Genomic DNA, 19,510 nt, shown 5'->3' with positions numbered 1-19,510 from the left:
ACTCTCCTTCCCACAAACTTTTTTAAGGCAAATATTCAGTGGTAATTGGAATGTATTTATTACCATGAACATTTTAAATAATTAAAAATAAAATAAGTGCAACTTTTGTTGTAATAAGTTTGATTCACAGTGTGGCTGATTACGGTAGTCAGTAAAAATAACACTGTATTAGGAACAATCTTCATAGTAGGAGTTATTTCTCTCCTTTTATACTACTTCCCTTGCTCTACCCTTCACCCTTGTTTATAGGCAACCATTAGATATATTGGTTTAACAAAGGTTTAACATGGAAAAATTTGTTTGGAGACGATTTTAGGACTTGGGGAATGACTAGAGAAGAAAATAGTAAATTATGGTACAGGTTCATTTCATTTATGATGTTTAATGAGGAAGTGGAAATCCATCCAAAATAGAAAATACTTCAGTGTCTAGAAAATTAAATTTCATTTCCATGTTTATGTATTCCTGATTCTTTACTTGTTATCCCTAGGTGCTTAATTTTATTTTTTATCTGATGCATTATAGTCTTTAAAGAATTATTTCAGAAGAATGTCTAAAAAGGTATTCTAAAATGGTAGTATTTTGAAAATCAGTATGAGCTTAAATTCATACTGATTTAAATAACTTTAGATTTTTTAGATGTCAATAGCAAAACATAGTGTTAAGTACTTAAGTAGTAGAATTAGTTAAATAACCTGTGCAATTTTATTTTGTATAGGAAAACGCATCACTTGTTAATATAAAAAAATTTCTCAATAGCATAATCTTGGAATATGATGGTTTTGAAATGAAATCTTAAGGGTCACTGTTCCCCCCCCCCCCAACACACACTTTCAGAGGTCTATTCAAAGACTTTCCCCAGTGTTTATTTTCACCTTTTCCTATGTACTCATCATGAAGCATGATTCTAAGGAATAGCTCAAAATCTGTTCTTTGGACCAAAAATAGGGGAAGGGGATAAATTTGCAGAAGAATTTACGTTTTCTGCACTTTCTATTCACATGTAATCAATGGTGTCAGGTTTCTTAGGATGTCTTTTAAGTTGTTGCTTGTCATGTATATATTTTGTGACTGGCCCAAGGTAAAATGATAAAGTTTGACTTCATTGTCCCTTCAGTGTGTACCTATTCTCATCATCTTCTTTTCTAAAACCTTAAAGTTGAGTAAGTTTCATCTCAAATTCCTTGCTTCCTACGTGAAAGAATCATGATGTTGTTTTAAAATACATATATTTGCTTATATTTTATACAAGGTTTTAAGAGGCAATATTAAAGTAATATATAAGCATTGAACAGCATCTCTTCAAACAAAAGTCAGGTGCGTGAACATGAAAATCTAAAAATTACATTCATCAATCAAAGAGGAAAAAAGATTGTAAGTCCTTCTTGTGATTGACTTAATAAATTGCTTAATAAATTTTAGTATCTTTTTGGATGTTTAATTTAATTTCATTTTTTTTGCACTTAATTTTTTTTTTTAATTTTTATTGGAGGTATAGTTGATTTACAATGTTGTGTTAGTTTCAGGTGTACAGCAAAGTGAATCTGTTACACATATACATATACCGCCTCTTTTTTAGTTTTTTTTTTCCCATGTAGGCCATTACATAGTATTGAGTAAAGTTCCCTGTGCTGTACAGTAGATCCTTATTAATTATCTATTTTATATGTAGTAGTGTATATCTGTCAATCCTAGTCTTCCAATTTATGCCTCCCCCCCCTTATCCCCTGGTAACCATAGGTTTATTTTCTACATCTGTAACTCTATTTGTTTTGTAGGTAAGTTCATTTGTAGCCTTTTTTACATTCCACATATAGGTGATATCATATATTTGTCTTTCTCTGTCTGACTTAGTTCACTCAGTATGACAATATCTAGATCTATCCGTGTTGCTGCAAATGGCATTATTTCGTTCATTTAAGGGCTGGTGTGAACATAGGGGTGCATGTACTTTTTTGAATTATAGTTTTGTCTGGATATATTCCCAGGAGTGGGATTGCAGGATCATACGGTTATTCTGTTTTCAATTTTCTGCAGAACCGCCATACTGTTTCCCATAGTGGCTGTACCAACTTAAATTCCCACCAAGAGTATAGGAGGGTTCCCTTTTCTCCACATCCTCTGCAGCATTTATTATTTGTAGACTTTTTAAATGATGATCTTTCTGACCAGTGTGAGGTGGTACCTCATTGTAGTTTTGATTTGCATTTCTCTAATAATTAGTCATGTTGAGCATCTTTTCATGTGCCTACTAGCCATTTGTAACACGTACACATTATTATATAGTGAGTTTCTTGTTTTATCCTAGACACCGTTCCTCTTCATTAATCCAAAGAAGGGGTTCTTTTGTACTATTACAGCATTTATAAGTGTATTTCAGATGAAGAAAGGGTCTGTAAATGCACAAGTAAAGGAAGATTAACAAATAGCCAACTGTTTTTTGTGTACCATCTTTTGGTTTAGTGTATCAACTTTACAGAGGAACTTTTTCCTTAGCAAACACAAGTTTTGGATAATGAAGGTATATAGCCTCCCACAACCAAATTACTTTGGTTTTAAATCATTAAAAACCCCTCTGTTTACAAAATTTAGCCTGTGGCTTTGGACTAAATATGCCAGTACATGTGGAGATCCTGACTCTTGATCAGTGATGCTTTCAAGGAAAGATTTTGATCAAAAGGGGGAAATATGGAATAAATTAAAGAAGCTTCAGCTAAAATTGGAACAAGCCTATAGGGGGAGCTCTCAGGCCCTGTCATACATCTACCCAGGTAGAGTGAAAATTATATGCCTCCGTTATTTATACAATTGATAACTTCAAAGACATGCTTATTTTAATGAAGTCAGCAACCTTAAGCTATCTTTCATTTATTAAAATTTAATCCTAGATCATGTGAACTTGAAAAGCATTTTGGGTTAGTTTCTGTAATATTTCTTTAATTTCTATAAGTGCTTGTGTTTTTTTTTAAATTAATTTATTGGCTGCATTGGGTCTTTGTTGCTGCACACAGCCTTTCTCTAGTTGCAGTGAGCAGGGACTACTCTTCATTGTGTGCGGGCTCCTCATTTTGGTGGCTTCTCTTGTTGCAGAGCATGGGCTCTAGATGTGTGGGCTTCAGTAGTTGTGGCACACAGGCTCAATAGTTGTGGCTCATGGGCTCTAGAGCACAGGTTCAGTAGCTGTGGCACACGGGCTTAGTTGTTCTGCGGCATGTGGGATCTTCCTGGAGCAGGCCTGAACTCGTGTCCCCTGCATTGGCAGGTGGATTCTTAACCTCTGTGCCAGCTAGGAAGTCCCTCATTTGTTTTTAAGCCAATTAAATAGAGCAGTTTAAAAATAAATTTCAGCAATACCATCTGAAGTTAGAAGAGAAAAAAAACCCTACATATTTATAACACATATATACATACATGAACATGCAGACAGATGCAGATAGGGACCATGTAATTTCATTTAAAATTTTAGCCATCTGCTGATACAGTTTGTATTTTTATGCTATAAGGATCTTTTTAGAGCTGTTTTTGGAGTCAGTTTGTCTTTTAGGAGGTTCTGCATGCCAATCAAAAAATGTATTACATTGTCTCCTGGGAGGTCTGGAATCCTTTCTTTTAAGGGTGCCTCTAAAAGTGGACTTATTTAAAACAAGTGTTTCCCCTTTTGAACAGGATGGGTGCATTACCAAAGGACTTTAACAAAGAGAAACAGAAAGCAAGTTTTCTTCTAGGAGTTTTGGAGTATATTTGTCTATTATCAAAAATCTACGGCAATTGCTATTTAAAGTTTTCTTCCAGTTGTTTATTTGCTCAAGTTAACTTAGAAACAGTAATTAGGAGTCTAGCATTTGAATCTTCAGAGGGTCCAGTTTTAAAGGGGCAGGTTTTTGCAGAGAAAGAAGAAGAAAGAAGGCATGGGTGTGGGGCTGAGCACAAGATGGCTGTGGAGCCTGAAACAGATGGGTGGTCAGGGAAGACACACAGGATGGCTCCTGAGACAAAGAAGCCGGGGGAGGGGAACACAAGAAGCATGAGGCTTCAGAAGCCATTTTGTTCTTTTCTTTTGTTGTTGTTGTTGTTGTTGTTTTATCCAATTTAGAAATGCTGTCTTGTAAAGTGGAAATTTTAGTTTTGTGTGCACATTTGGATTTGTTTTATTTAACTTAGAACCACAGAGTCCTCCAATTTAATCTTAACAGAAACAAATTTGGGGAGATTGAATGTTCCCCATACTGGCCATTGTAATTCTGATTACTTGTAGTTTGTTTAGGTCAGTTAGTTAAAAATGTGCATGTTGGGGGTCCATAGTTTTTAAACATGAAACTGGCCAGAGTCCTCAAAGGAGGGCTCTGCTCAGAGCATTTAGATGACTAGAATCCCATTTCCCTAGTTTGACCTGAAAACCCAAGAAATTTGATAGAGTCCTAGCCAAGATTCCAAAAGGAATAAAATAAATTATTGGATCCCAGTTAACTTGATCACCACCCAAAAAGCCCTCACTACTACACACTGCAGAAAGCAACTGAGTACTCACTAAAGTCAGAGTCTTGAACTGGAAAGGACCAAGCCTTTCCTGATCCTGAATAAAGTCAGAAAGCTCAAAATGCAAAAAGAGCAGAGCTTGGAATCTGAGAGGAGACTTAACCTAACTGAAAACTAGCAGCAGCTCATGGAAGTGATGAGCACAAGGGGCTTGGTGTTGGTATCTGGCTTGATTCCAGGAGTCATTGCATCTTGTGGTTCACATTCTTGGGTCCTACTTCTGACATCAAAAATGTTGGCTTTAATAATACAACAGCCATTTATTTTACCAGCAAAAGTTGGTTTATTTGGGAAGAGGAATTGCAGTTTGGGAAATGCAAGCTATGGTGGGCCATGGGCAAATACAGAGAAAAAAGAAGGGGAACTTACTTTTTAAGGGAAAAGGGGAAGCTGGGAGGGACTGTGTTAACCAAAGAGTCCATTGGCAGAAGCTGGGACTGCAAAGTATACTTCTTATTGGTTGGCGTGCTGCAGTCTGATTGGCTGGTCTATCGTGGAGCAGAGAGAAATTTTCTTCTTCCTGCTGGATAGTAAAGTAGGGGCACCTTCCTGTCAGAAATAGAGGCATATGTCTTTTCCTGTTTGTAGCAATTGATGATGCATGGAAGGGCCTGAGAGCTCCCTCTACAGGCCTGTCCCTTCTCCAGTTTTAGCTAAGATTTCTTCAGTTAGTTGCACACTTAATGTAATAGTTTGCCATCCTGGCAGAATTTTTTTTAATGTTTTTAGTCAAACAATGTGTGCAGCATAATGGATTAGATGATGTGAATATAAGACAAAAACATTTAGAAACCTATCTCTTAAGATAATTTCCTTCTAGATTTTCTTGTTATATCTAGAATCCATTTTTCTTAGGCTGTGTAAGGAGGACATTCCACTTTTGACAAAAGAGAAATTCTCAAAATCTCTTTAGAGATAACACAAAATACTTGGAGTAAAAAGAAAACTTATGTGTTTATTCAGTTTAATGTAATTAAAATTAATGTTACTCAGTTTTTAAGTGAAAAATTGAGGAAGAACAAGTGCTGGACTAATTAGCTGATAAAACTGAGACCATATCGTCTCCTTTTGTTCTCTTTAAATGATAGCATAATTTTATAGTACAGCACTGGTAGCTGATGCTGTTACTCTGAAACTTCCCTAGAAGTTTCATATATTATAAGCTGAGCTGGTAGAATGCTTCATTATTTCATTTAGTGAATCCCTCAATCTTGAAAATAGGTCAGTTCAGTTAAACAGTTGTGTCTCATTTTAGGAGATGGTGATATAGCTGGCTTCCCAGAGTTAGTCTTACATTGTGCAGTAAATCAGATATTTAATAAGGCATTTCTGTTGAAACAAAACAATGGTTAATGATTAGAGCAGACTGTAATCCTGCTTCTAAAGGCAGTCAGTTGAGAAGATTTCTTGATGTCTGGCTGAAGTATCTTCAGATGGAGTAAGGGTAGACAGTGGCAATCAGATAGATTTTCCTAGTTTGCAGTTTGAATTTCTCTGGTGATCTTTCAGAGTGGCCATATAGCAACAGGCATGAAGATTGTCTATGAAGATGAAGCTGTTGTGATTTCTCTGAAGTTTATATCAAGTTGTCCAAATTTAGTTTGTATGGCTTTGGATGATCCTAAGAGGGTGGGAGAAAAAAATCAGAAAATGTTAGTTTGGAGTGCTGTAGCCAAATATTGGAGGAATTGAGAATTCAGGATTTAGTCCAGTTTACAGATAGAAAACAAAACCGCAAAGACAACAGAACTAGAATGTAATATCCACAAATGTGTATTATAGTTTCTACTAAAACATAATTTTTTTCTCTATAGTCACCCCCCCATTCTATTTATAGTAAGACTAATTTTTTTGCAAATTAAGTCTAGTTTCAATAAACTTGGCTTGTTTGCATAACAGCAGCAAGAATAGCAATCAACTATATAGGCTAAGTCTGCTTTGCTGGAACTTTTCATAAGGAATCTCAGATTGAACTTTTAAATATCTCTCAAAGCTAAGAAGTCAAGCCAAGAACTTGCCATGAAGCTTTGCTTGCAATACCTATAGGTTTGGATGACTTTCTTCTCGAGGTCCCCCAAATATCCTGAAGTTCTTGTACCTTCCAGGAAGTGACTTTTTTACTTACCTGGTAAGGCTGCTGGGGATCCTGTAAGCAAGGTGCTAGGCTGAATTTTTTTTTTCCCCGAAAGGCTTTATTGACTTCATAAAGTCAACCATAGTTCATTAAAGCTATCTAGTCAAATCTGAATTAATGTGTATCTTTCTCAAATGTGACCATATATTACAAGTTAAAGCCTTGGTTACATGACCAGTGTTTCTGATTGTATCCTGCTGCAAGGAGAGCAGATTCTTATTGAACTCATGCAAAGAACTATATTGCACTAAAAATAAGTATACTCACTGAGAGTTTCTAAATTCTGGAGGGGTCAGGAAGAAAAAGGGAAGTGTTCCATCTTTGCTTACAAATGTATATTTTATCAAATTACTGTAGGTCAAAATAGTTTAATAGAAAAGAAAAAGATTTTCTTAAATCTCTGAAAAACAAAACATTTTTAGAGCAGCATTTTAAACTTCATAAATATTACTTGTATAATCATCCTCCTCAGTTTATTCAGTCCTATTTATTTAATTCTTGTTGATCTTGATCTTTTGTCAGCAGTTTTATGAAGCCACCATTGTCTCTATTAGAGTTATGCAAATTCTTACCCAGTTCAATGGTATGATTTTCAAAATATATATTTTCATTCATTCATTCGGCTGTGCCAGGTCTTAGTTGCAGCATGTGGGATCTTAGTTGCGGCATGTGGGATCCTCTTTGCTGCAAGCGGGACCCTTTATTTGCAGCATGAGGGATCTTTACTTGCGACATGCAGACTCTTTAGTTGTGACATGCATGTGGGATATAGTTCCCTGACCAGGGATCAAACCCGTCCCCCCGCGTTGGGAGTGCATAGTCTCAACTGCTGGACCAGCAGCGAAGTCCCAATAGTATGATTTTAAAGTTACCAGAAACTTGTATTCTAGAGTACTTGTCACAGTCCTTCATGTGAATCTTTGTGAAGGTGAACACTTGTACAGGGACACTAAAAGTGTAAAAGAGTAAAATGATAACTGTCTGTACTTTTTAAAAAAGACTTAAAAATGCCCATAGTTAAAGATTTGTTGAGAGTTTATTATGCAGTTGACAAGGAAATTTAGTTAATTTTGTGACATACATTTTAAGGTAGTAACTAGGATGACAAGTAATAACTATACCAGTACATGTTAGATTTTTTTGAATTTCATATAGTTCTTGAACACTTATAGTAATAACATTTACACATACAATACAACCCAAGAAGGTTTATCATCACTTAGTTGAAAATGTTTCCCATGTAATTTAACAACCAAATAAGCCTAATTAGTTTAATATCTCCTTTTATAAGGAGAGAGAACAAATCTTTTGAGGTGTTCCAGGGGACTTTGAAAAACCCCAAGATTGTTCAAGGTCAAATAGACTATTTAGAATTTGAATTTTGGGAATTTTTTCAAAAATATCAAAAGATTTTAAAACACTAGATTAAATAGGATCATAGGTCACTGTGAAATAATAGTTATCTATGGAAGTGACAATTAAAAGATTTCAAAGGCACAGAAAGTTACATAGTTTGTAAAAAAAGCTTAGCTCTTTTAATAGAAAAGACTAAGTTATTTAAAAGTAATCCAAGACCTGATAAAACAACATGAAGCACAGGAAATTATTTTCATAAAACTCAGAATCTTTGTTTCCTATGAAGATTACTTAAAGGTAAAGAAAAACTTTTCTTTACCTTTTTTTTTTTTTTAAATTCCGGTATAGTTGATTTACAGTATTGTTAGTTTCAGGTGTACAGCAAAGTGATTCAGTTTTATATATGTATTTTCGGATTATTGTTTAGTATAGGTTATTACAAGATACTGAATATAGTTTTCTGTGCTATACAGTGAATCCTTGTTGCTTATCTCTTTTATGTATAGTAGTTTGTATGTGTTAATCCCAAACTCCTAATTTATCCCTCACCTCCCTTTTCCTTTTGGTGGTCATAAGTTTGTTTTATATAGATTTTTGGGTAATTATTGTTTAGATTCCACATGTAAGTGGTATCTATGATATTTGTCTTTCTCTTTCTGACTTATTTCACTTAGTATGATATTCTCTAGGTCCATCCATATTGCCACAAATGGCAATATTTCATTTTTTTTTAAGGCTGAGTAATATTCCTGTGTGTGTGTGTGTGTAATCATGTCTTCATAAACCAATTTTTGATGGGCGCTTGGGTTGTGTTCATGTCTTGGCTATTGTAAATACTGCTGCTATGAACGTTGTAGTGCATGTGTTTTTTTGAGTTAGTGTTTTCATTTTTTTCCTGGGATATATACCCAGAAGTGGAATTGCTGGATCATATGGTAGTTCCATTTTTGACTTTTAAGGAATCTCCATACTGTTTTCAATAGTGGCTGCACCAATTTACATTCCCATTAACAAGTGTTTGAGAGTTCCCTTTTCTCCACAACTTCTCCAGAATTTATTATTTACAGACTTTTTGATGATAGCCATTCTGACAGGTGTGAGGTGATACCTCGTTGTGGTTTTAATTTGAATTTCTCTAATTAGTGATGTTGAACATCTTATCATGTGCCTTTTGGCCATCTGTATGTCTTCCATGGAGAAATGTCAATTTATGTCTTCTGCCTGCAGACCAATAGTCTAGGGAAACCTTGTTCTTTTATAAAACCAAAATCTAGTTTTTCACCAGTATACTTTTGTTATTAAAATCCATTTTTTAAACTCAGTTAAATCCATTCCAATCTAAGCCAGCTTGAGCACATATAAAATTCCTTTTTCAGTATTGCTTTTCTGCAAACCTTCTGTACTTTTCTGTATCTACTCAGCTTTTGTCCTGTCTTTTTTCTTTCTTATTCTGGAACAGTCATTTTACTTTAGTTCAAAATTACTTCCTTTTTTTTTTTTTCCCCTTCCTTACCAAAAATCCATTTCCATTCTTCATACTTTCTTTTTTGTAAACACATTACAGATTTACTCTTAGAGAATAGCATAATTGACTATGTGCTACGTTGATTGAATATTAAACTCCTTCTACGTAATATAGTTAAAATAACCCGTATGCTTTTTGGAAATTGTACTGTGAGATTCACTCGTGTCTATGGGTTCATCCCGACATTGCTCTACTACACTGAAATTATAGAATAGGTAGGGGCGACAGGATCCCCATGTTATTTGGTGAAGACAAAATCTAAGTTAAATAAAATAAAGATTTGAAAGATGGGACAACAGTTTCTAAACTGATGGCAGAGCTGTGAATATCTGGGAAGCCACCATCAGAATTCCCTGTCTTGCAAGTAGTTGTAAGAAATGGAAGAAGGTCTTTTAAGCAAAGATTGCTGCTTGAGTGCAGATCTGAAAAGACAAAGTATGAGCCTATCAAAGAATGATAACAGCCTGGCCTTAAGAAGTTATCACTGTGTGTGTACTGAACAGAAAGGTGATCTTGTCGTGGCCTTTTCAGCTGGATGCATAGACCCATTTGTTGTTCATTTTACTGTGGTATAAGAGCAGTGTCTTTCAAACACGTTGGGTCATTCCACAGTAAGAAATATACTGTATGTTATGGCCCAGTACACACCTACACATTTAAAACCATATAAGTAACTGAAGTAAGAGTTTAATAAACTGACCTGTATTTCCTATTTTAAGTATGTCATGCATGCACTCTATTTTTCACTTTGTGAAACTATTCTTTTCTGCTTATATATAGATGTTTATTTTACCTTACCTATCTACAAATTATGGATAAAATTGAAGATGTATATTATCAATTTATCTAAAACATAACCTGTGCATGTTTTCAAATAAGTGTTAATCATAACTCACCAATATTCCATGACCACAGTTTGAAAAAGTTACATTAAAGTTATAGAAATTATAGTAAATCCTTCCACAGTAGGAGAAGGCACTCATGGGTACTCCACTGCTTCTGACCTTCTGAAGAGGGTGCCTGCTGTGTTGCCTGCATTCTTTCAGCACCAGTGCACACAGTGTATGTGGAGTTAATTTATGCTTATTACTTTGTCTTCTGACATTTTCTCTTTGGGTCACTTTGTAGTCTTAGCTCTTCTTCCAACCTTTTAAACTATTTGTAATCTTTGCTTTCCAGTGAAAACTAGGAAGCAGGCAATTGTGAACTATCATATATTAGCATCCTATAATAGTTTAGATTAATGAAGTTATAAATTTCATAATATTTAGAAGTATATTCTTTCTTGTAATAAATTTTTTTCATTGTGACCTAAAACATATTTATTAATAGACCCAAGTATCCTTTGCCTCTGCAAAAATTAGAGTTAAAACTAGACAAACTGTGTTTAGCAGTCGATATCTCAGTATACTATCATATCTGGAAATGATTAGATATTCAAGGAATATCCATTATTTAGTTAACTTGGTATAAACTATTGTCTTATTTAAATTTATTTAAAACACTTGTTTGTAACAGTTATGCTTGGATTAGACATTAAATAGTTAACTGTCAACTTAAGTTATTTTCTTGACAAATTTTGAAGACATGCTTGTTTTTATTAAACCAATAAACTTAAGCTAGCTTTTATTATCAAAGATTATCCCAGATCATATGAACATGGAAAACATTTGGGTTAGTTTCTGTATATCTGATAGTATACAGAATTTACAGGGCACTTGGTGTACATAAATGCTTACTTTTTTCTAAGCTAATTACATAGAGCTCTTTATCAATTAATTTTGGCAACACCATCTGGAGTTATCTATAATGTACATATATAGATAAAATATACAGACTGACACAGAGATCTTAGAGCTTTGTTCCAAAACTTTAGCCATGAATCAAGTACAATACAAAACTCACTAATTTGTACATAATTGTACCTCTTGTAGAACAAGTTGAAATTACCTTCTTTAAAGCTTTTTGTTAATATTTATGAAGAATACTTTTAAGATTTATATTTGTCCTTGACAGGTGATCTTAAGGAGGCCATGTTCTAGAGTTTGGGCAAGAGAACTCTTTTAGCAGTTTGTATTTTAAAAAGGCCTCTTTCTCTCTTTAGTCTCAGGTGAGTCTGGGTATTGTTTTATATACCTTCCAGGATATTTACATTCCAAAGATATAGTAAGGTTTACCTCTTTAAGGGACAGAGAACGAATGCAATCTTTGTTTTGGGAGTTTTGGAGTGTATTTGCCTATTACCAGAACTCTTAAGGTAGTTACTATTTAAATTTTTACTTCTTAGTGCATAATGTGACCTTGGTCCAAATCACTGTAGGGGAGAAAGCCTCTAATATCATTCCTATCATGCTTTGAATATTAGCCTGTAGCTGAGTCATTTCCTGGTCCTTTATTTGCAGGCGGTCCTGGGAGAGGTTCTGGCCTTCTCTTTCCTCCATGATGGGTGGTGTTTAGACCATGCCCCCATAGATCCAAATGATCTTCCTGAGGGTCAGGGATAGAGAGTTGGGGACAAGAGGTGTGTAAGAAGGAGAAGAAGGAAGAGTTATGTCAGGTTTGATTTTTAATTTTGTTCTGTTTAATTTCTGTTCTTTTATCTCATTAAAGGAGTACCTAAGGCTAGTCTTATACTTCTTTGTATCCACTTTTAACTTGGTCTTTCCTTAGATACCAATAAGACAGTTAAGATGAGAAAATTTAGAAGTTTTTCCATTTATAAGGATCCTCTGGGCATTGACAAGTAGGGTCTTCTTGATAGCAGCTTAAACCATAAATAAGCATTTTTATGGCTGAACTGTGGATGCTAGAGGTGTTCCCAAAGAGAGTGCAAAAGATGCAGCTCTCACAATATCCAGGAAGTTCATACCCCAAAGATAGAGTAAGAAAGCAAAGTCCTTTACTGCATAGGTGGTAAGAATTGTGTAGTGAAACCGTGTCTTTGGTTTCCCCAAGAATGTGAGACACCTCCAATTACAGACCCGCTAATCTGTGACACTAGGCGGGTGTTCCTGGAATGGGGCTTTTCCAGCACTAACAAAACAACAGAGGTTGAGGGGCCTTATGGACTGGGACCCCTTATGACAAATTACCCTGAGAGCTCGTACTGCTGGACAGAGTACTGCTTGTGACTTCATGTCTCAGTACCCCAGTCTATTTGACTGCTTACCCTGGTGCATCCTGGCAGGTGTACCTTTTGAATGGTAGAGATCAGAGAGAATATTTTCACTGGACACAAAGCCAAGCTCTCAGGATGTAGAACAAGATGACATGAAAAACCTCATCTGGTTTTTACATAGGGGAACCACAGCAGAGTTTGTCTAAGCTGATACTGGTCTGATGAGAACTGAACTCACTAGTCTGTGAAAGCTGGTTCAGATAGCAGGCTTATGGGGCTTATGCCTATGTCCAACCCTCTTGATTTTCCTCCTTAGTACAAATGACACAACACAAACATAAAAATGGTGACTCTCTCTGGGAGGAAAAGGATCAATTAAGAGTACTCATATTGAATTTACCAGAGTTGCTATGTCAAAGAAACTTGTTACACAAATATTTTCTTTTGTTAATCTAAATTTAGAAAGAGAAAGAGGGCTCTCACCACTTTTGCTTTCACTGGAACCCTACCTATAGACAGAGATCCAGAAGGCTAACATGGTAAGAATTGTTACCTGTTGCCAGCTCTTGTCAGAGGTTCCAGGATTTCTCAGCAGCAGCAGTCCTGGGAACAGGCAGTTTTCTAGCAAATGAAGACCCTACTGATGATGCCAAAACTGTTGAGGAAGGTAAAATTTCCCCTCTATTTCTCTTGGTTCTTTTCGCTGGTCTAATAATTAAATTGACTCAAGACAGATTAACAGGAAAAAAAAATTTTTTATTTCATATATATGGAGGTCCCATAGATACAGGACTTAAGAAGTGACCAAAGCAGGCTGTTGATACACCCTTTTAGACAACAATTATTTGTGAATTTTTGACACAACAAAGGGATTTGGGCTTGGAATAGCAAATTAATGAAGCAACTAAGTTTATACAGCTGTCTCAACCTTGAATTTTCTGTCTCTGGTGATAAGGATGCCTTTTATGCTTCTAGTGTAGGGAGGACACCTTCACATGAGAGATTTATTTAAGGAACAAAGATAGGTCAGAATGTTCTTCTTATACCAGCTGTTTCTTAAGTAACTTTAATTCAAAATAATCAATATGCCAAAGTAGCATATTTTGGGGTGGCCTGCTCTGAGTCCTATCATAGATAAGGAGGAATCAAATACCCTCTCTTGTTATTCTTATATAAAGTTTCAGTCTCACATATTTCATGAGGGTTTTTTTTTTTTTTTTTCTTCACTTAAAAACACCTGTCAGTACCTAATACCATTTACCAGTAATTTATCAATTTTGGTGCTTACTGCTCTATCTTAAGGGCTTTCTATCTGAATTCCCTTCTCATTAAAATGTTCTTTTTAATAGTTCTTTTAGTCAGAATATGTGTGTAGTTTAACATTCTGTCTTTATATCACTTTGAAATGTCTGAAAATACCTTTTTTCCACTCTTGAAAAATGATTTCCTTTATTGTTTTCCATGTCTTCTTAACTACATTTTCATTTTCCTTATCATTGCTGCTTTCTGGTTGAATTTCTTAGTACTACCTTCCAATTTACTACTCCTCTCTTCATCCGTTCCTCGGTTATCATTATCCCACATATTCTGCTGAAATTATTTTCTTTTATAGTTCTTTGTTCTTTTCATTAACTTTAATCTTTCCCTTGTATCTTTGATCATGACTAACAATTATTGTAATGTTTCTATGAGACAATATCGTTCCTTTAATCTCAGGCACTGGTATTTATAGAGTTCCAAGTATTCTAACTTGTAGCCAGGGTGAGAACGATTGTTTTAAATAATTTCAGCGTGATGTACAGTGATTGTTTCATTATTTTAAAGATGAAAGAAGCCAAAGAAGTAATGTGGTGAACAATGTGATAAGATTAGACAATGGACAAGAATTTGGACTAGTAATTCTTAAACTAGATTGTAAATTAAATATTTAAGTATCTATATTCAATGAAAAGTTTTAAAAGGTATCTTTCATAAGTTCTTACAATGCTTTTTTTCTTGCACATTATTTAATTCAAACTGATTTTGTAAAGGAGAGTGTTAAGTTTGATCAGATATTTTAGATATACAATGGTGGTAGTACTGAATATCTTAAAAATATCCTTTGGGGATATTTGGGGGACACTTTGTTTTTTGTCTGAATAGAAGTAAACTTTTACTGTATTTAGAGGTCAGTATCTTAAAAAAAACTTTAGTAAATTTTACAGAGTGCTTTAAAACCTGCATGAGAGGTGCATTATAAAATACAAAATAAAGTCTGGGACTTCGTATCCTGAAATTTTCTGATTGAATAACCTGAAAACACTCTTCTTAAGAAATGCTAGATAAAATATAACAGACATCCTTTATAAAAAAAAAAAAAACCTCTCTTAGGGAGAATTTTAAACATAAAGAAGTAGAGATAATGTATAGATGATCTCTCATACTTTCATCCCTCAGCCTCAGTAGTGCTTGTAACCTGTGGTCAATTAAGTTCTATCTGTTTTTCCCACTAATGGGTTATTTTGAAGCACATTGTAGGCATCATATTATTTTTTTCATTAATATTTCCTTATGTACCTCTAAAATATAAGAACTTTTTTTAAAAATAAAGGAATCAGGACTTCCCTGTTGGTGCAGTGGTTAAGAATCTGCCTGCCAGTGCAGGGGACACGGATTCGATCTCTGGTCCGGGAAGATCGCACATGCCGTGGAACAGCTAAGCCTGTACACCACAACTACTGAGCCTATGCTCTAGAGCCTGCGAGCCACAACTACTGAGCCCGTGTGTGACAACTACTAAAGCCCATGTGTCAAGAGCCTGTGCTCGCAACAAGAGAAGCCACTGCAATGAGAAGCCTGCACAGCACAATGAAGAGTAGCCCCCACTCGCCATAAGTATAGAAAGCCTGCACAGCAGCAGTGAACACCCAACACAGCCAATAAATAGATAAATAATAAATAAATTTATGAAAAAAGTGAAAAAATAAAGGAATCATAATTCCTTAATATCTTTAGGTATTTAGCAGGTAATTAAATTTCTAATTGTTATAAATTCTTTATATTTTTTTTTTTAATACTAGGATCCAGATAGGTCCACACATTGTGACTTTACAGTTTCTTTTAATCTATTGATATATGTTTCCCTCATTTCTTCTCTTTTTTCTTTTTTAACCAGGTTGTTTCTGGTTTCCCGCAATATAGGTCACATCCTCATGGTGTAGTTTCATGTATTCCTCTGTTCTCTGCATTTCCTATAAATTGGTATTTTACAGGCTTGATTGAATTAAAAATTCCCATATACTGCCAGAAATATTTTATGTATTCATGTCTTCTTACTATTTTTACCTCTTCAGCTGATCACCCTTTTGTCCTTTTTATAGGGTCCTTCCAGATTTCTTATTCTCTTATAAATTGGGTTTTCTATAGCATCAGTCTCCTTCTGCTTCCTTACTTTCATTGAATGTTGCCTTTCCTAAAGGTATTGCATTACATCTACCCTCGGATCTAGAGGACGTATTTATGTTGCTATTTCTATAGCATCTTACTACCCTAACACAAAAACAAAAAATCTTGTCCTTTGAGATGATTATGATACAGCTTATTATCATCCTCAGTCTACCCTGTTGTTTTCTGCTACTCGTTCCTTGCCTACTCCCATGTCATTAATTGAGAACTTTTGGCATCTAACTTAGTTTTTCTTTAAACTACTTCTCCTAACAGTATCATAGTTTATTTCATTATCTGTTGAAGAACTCACCCAAGGACACCATAGGGTTTCTGTCTTTGACTCTGCAGTGTCATCTATACTTTATATCAGTAGTCACTGATAGTTGTAAACTGTGAATTATACCACTCTCTGGTTATGTCCTCCTGTTTTTAGCTCTCTTTTTGCACATTGTGCTCTTGATCTTGTCTATCCGAGGGCTAACACCTTCTTCATTTGTTCCTTTGCTTGTTTTTCACCACTTTCTTTGGTATTATAATTATTTTCCCTCTCTAGTAGCTCAAAAATATGTTTTAGCTTATTTTTTTATTTTATTTATTTTGTATGAAAACAGATATTTATTATAGAACAGTATTTTTAAAATTAATTAAAGGCTTTAAACAAAAAAACATAATTCCACACACTGACATTGACTTGGTAGTATGGAAATACTTCAGGTTGGAGAGGCGTGTTTGTTCTTTTTTTTTTTTTTAATTTTATTTATTTATTTATTTATTTATTTATTTTATTGGCCGTGTTGGGTCTTTTTTTTTTTTTTTTTGCTGTGCGTGGGCTTTCTTTAGTTGCGGTGAGTGGGGGCTACTATTCGTTGTGGTGTGCAGGCTTCTCGTTGCGGTGGCTTTTCTTGTTGTGGAGCACAGGCTCTAGGTGCGTGGGCTTCAGTAGTTGCAGCACATGGGCTCAATAGTTGTGGCTCACGGGCTCTAAAGCGCAGGCTTAATAGTTGTGGCGCATGGGCTTAGTTGCTGTGTGGCATGTGGGATCTTCCTGGAGCGGGGATCGAACCCGTGTCCCCTGCATTGGCAGGTGGATTCTTAACCACTGCGCCACCTAGGAAGTATGTTTGTTCTTGGTGAATTTACATATAATAAATTCTCATGACATTTAATTCCATAATATATGTATGAACTGACTTGACATGGTTAACAATTTAAAGGAGAATATAAACATAAGGGCAATTTAAACACTGGTATTAGTTTGCATGAGGCAATTCCAGGTCAGTAACTGGAGAGCTATATTAAAAAAATCTGATATAAAAAATTCTTTAGGAAGCAACCACATACCTATGTACAGTTGAAGATGGAGGGTTAGAAATATACTTGTTAAAAATTTTATTTATTTATTTATTGTCTGTGTTTGGTCTTTGTTGCTGCCCATGGGCTTTCCTAGTTGTGGCAAGCAGGGGCTACTCTTCATTGTGGTGCATGGGTTTCTCATTGCCTTGGCTTCTGTTGTTGTGGAGCACAGGCTCTAGGCGCGTGGGCTTCAGCAGTTGTGGCTTGCGGGCTCTAGAGCGCTGGCTCAGTAGTTATGTCGTGCAGGCTTAGTTGTTCCACGGCATGTGGGATCTTCCTGGACCAGGGATCGTCCCCTGCATTGGCAGGCAGATTCTTTACCACTGTGTCACCAGGGAAGCCCCTAAAAATGCACTCTTGATGAATACCATTAAGCAAAGGATGTTTAACATCCATCACACATCTATTCCAAAAACATCATGTTTCCAAAATTATATATTTCTTCACAAATTTAACATTACAACATTAATAATTATAGAGGAACCAACAGAATGAGTTCCAAAATGTGCTAACTCTCACAAGGCATCCCTGAGTCATATCTTAAGGCATCCATTTTAATCTTGGGGCTTTTAGAACATCTTCTTTGCTTTAATTGGTTTTATGTCTCCATTTTCTTCATCTTCATAATTGGCATGGTCTGGTTTTTGGCAAATTTTTCCCCAATTGTCCCCACCAAGGTCTCATATCTTCTGGGCATCTCTTCATCTGACACATCGAGCTCCACTGTTTCCTCTTCAACTTCTTCTACTCTGTCCTTAGCATTCATCTGAAGAATTAATTTCTCAATCTCAGGATTAAATCCTCTGAATGACATTGTTTCATAGAGAAGATCTTCACATAACAAGAAATTCTGCCCTTCTATTAAGAAATTCTCTTTCTCTTTAAGCTCAGGCAAATCCAAGTACCAGTGCTCTTCACTAATAATTTTTTTTTTTCCTCTTCTAGTTGTTTCTTGGTTTCCAAGTCCAGTCCCCTTTGCATGAACTTCATGCGCAGCAGGTTCTTGGACAACTTAGTTTTGCGCTTCGCCGCCATACTGTTTTAGCTTATTTTTGTGTTCTCCTTTAATCTTTGACTATCAGCAGTTATCCTTTTTCTTTTCTGCTCTTCATACTTAAGAATAGCCTTGCTACCTTGATTTTCTTATTTCCTAATTACTCTCATTTTTTCCCCTAGAGGTTTCGCTTACACTAGTTTAAAAAATCAGATCACATGGAAAAGCTAATAATACACAACAATCCAGTTACAATGAAAAGCTCTGTTCTTCCAAGTTTAATCCTTTTCTCCAGGAGACAGTTTTGACTCTGTTAACTTCTGGTAGTTCAATCTCTCTTTTACCTATATCACTGTGTTCCTCCTCTTCCTCAGATTATGTATTTCAGATTATTTTATTTCTTCTATTGGTTATCATTGTAACCTAGGGTAATATATTTGTTACTTTATTTCTTGTTCCAGCAACCATTGGCAATATTTGTTGATTTCTCAATTTCTAAGGTTAATGCTTCTCTCCTAAGCTTCTGTTTAGCTTCCCTCCTTGCTTTCACCTCTCAGCCTAACATTTGTATTTTGTTTTTATACACAAACAAGAAAAATTTTATTTGGAGTAGGAGCTAAGAAAGCAGCTTTTTATGGCAATTGAAAACAGGAAGTAGAGGAAGTATGAGATAATTGCTGTTCCTTAGGAAATAACTTTAATAATTCAAAATCTTTCATAGAATCTTATTAAAAAGGATGCAACGTCAGTTTAACATTTGACATATGAACATAACTCTCAATAAGAACCTTCCCTAGTAACTGTAAACCTTGGACTAGTATAATTTCTAGTTGCACATGTAAATCTTCAAAATATACATTTTAGGTACGGGTGAACCAAATATAAAGTAGTGCTAGAGGATTCTTCACTTTTTTTAATGTTCTTGAAAATGAAAATAGCATACTTATGAGCCCTTCATAAAAATACCTCTTAAACCATAACAACTTAAAAGTATCTTAACTTATATTAGAAAATATCACATTTTCCAACTCCCATTCCTCTATTTATACTCATTATATAAATTAATCC

At 35.2% G+C, this 19,510-nt stretch overlaps 1 protein-coding gene and 1 pseudogene across 8 annotated transcripts in view; one reads left to right on the top strand and one right to left on the bottom strand.

The window, feature by feature from the left end:
- The window catches only part of JAK2 (Janus kinase 2), a 135,794-nt gene that overhangs the window by 11,984 nt on the left and 104,300 nt on the right, over positions 1-19,510 (top strand). The gene's annotated exons all lie outside the window — the stretch shown is intronic.
- Positions 18,003-18,483, bottom strand: LOC130845049 (M-phase phosphoprotein 6-like; annotated as a pseudogene).

Source organism: Hippopotamus amphibius, chromosome 2, assembly GCF_030028045.1.
Source record: "Hippopotamus amphibius kiboko isolate mHipAmp2 chromosome 2, mHipAmp2.hap2, whole genome shotgun sequence".
Classification (NCBI taxonomy): Eukaryota; Metazoa; Chordata; class Mammalia; order Artiodactyla; family Hippopotamidae; genus Hippopotamus; species Hippopotamus amphibius.
The sequence above is the reverse complement of the archived record's forward strand: the minus strand, read 5'-3'. Positions and strand labels throughout refer to the sequence as shown.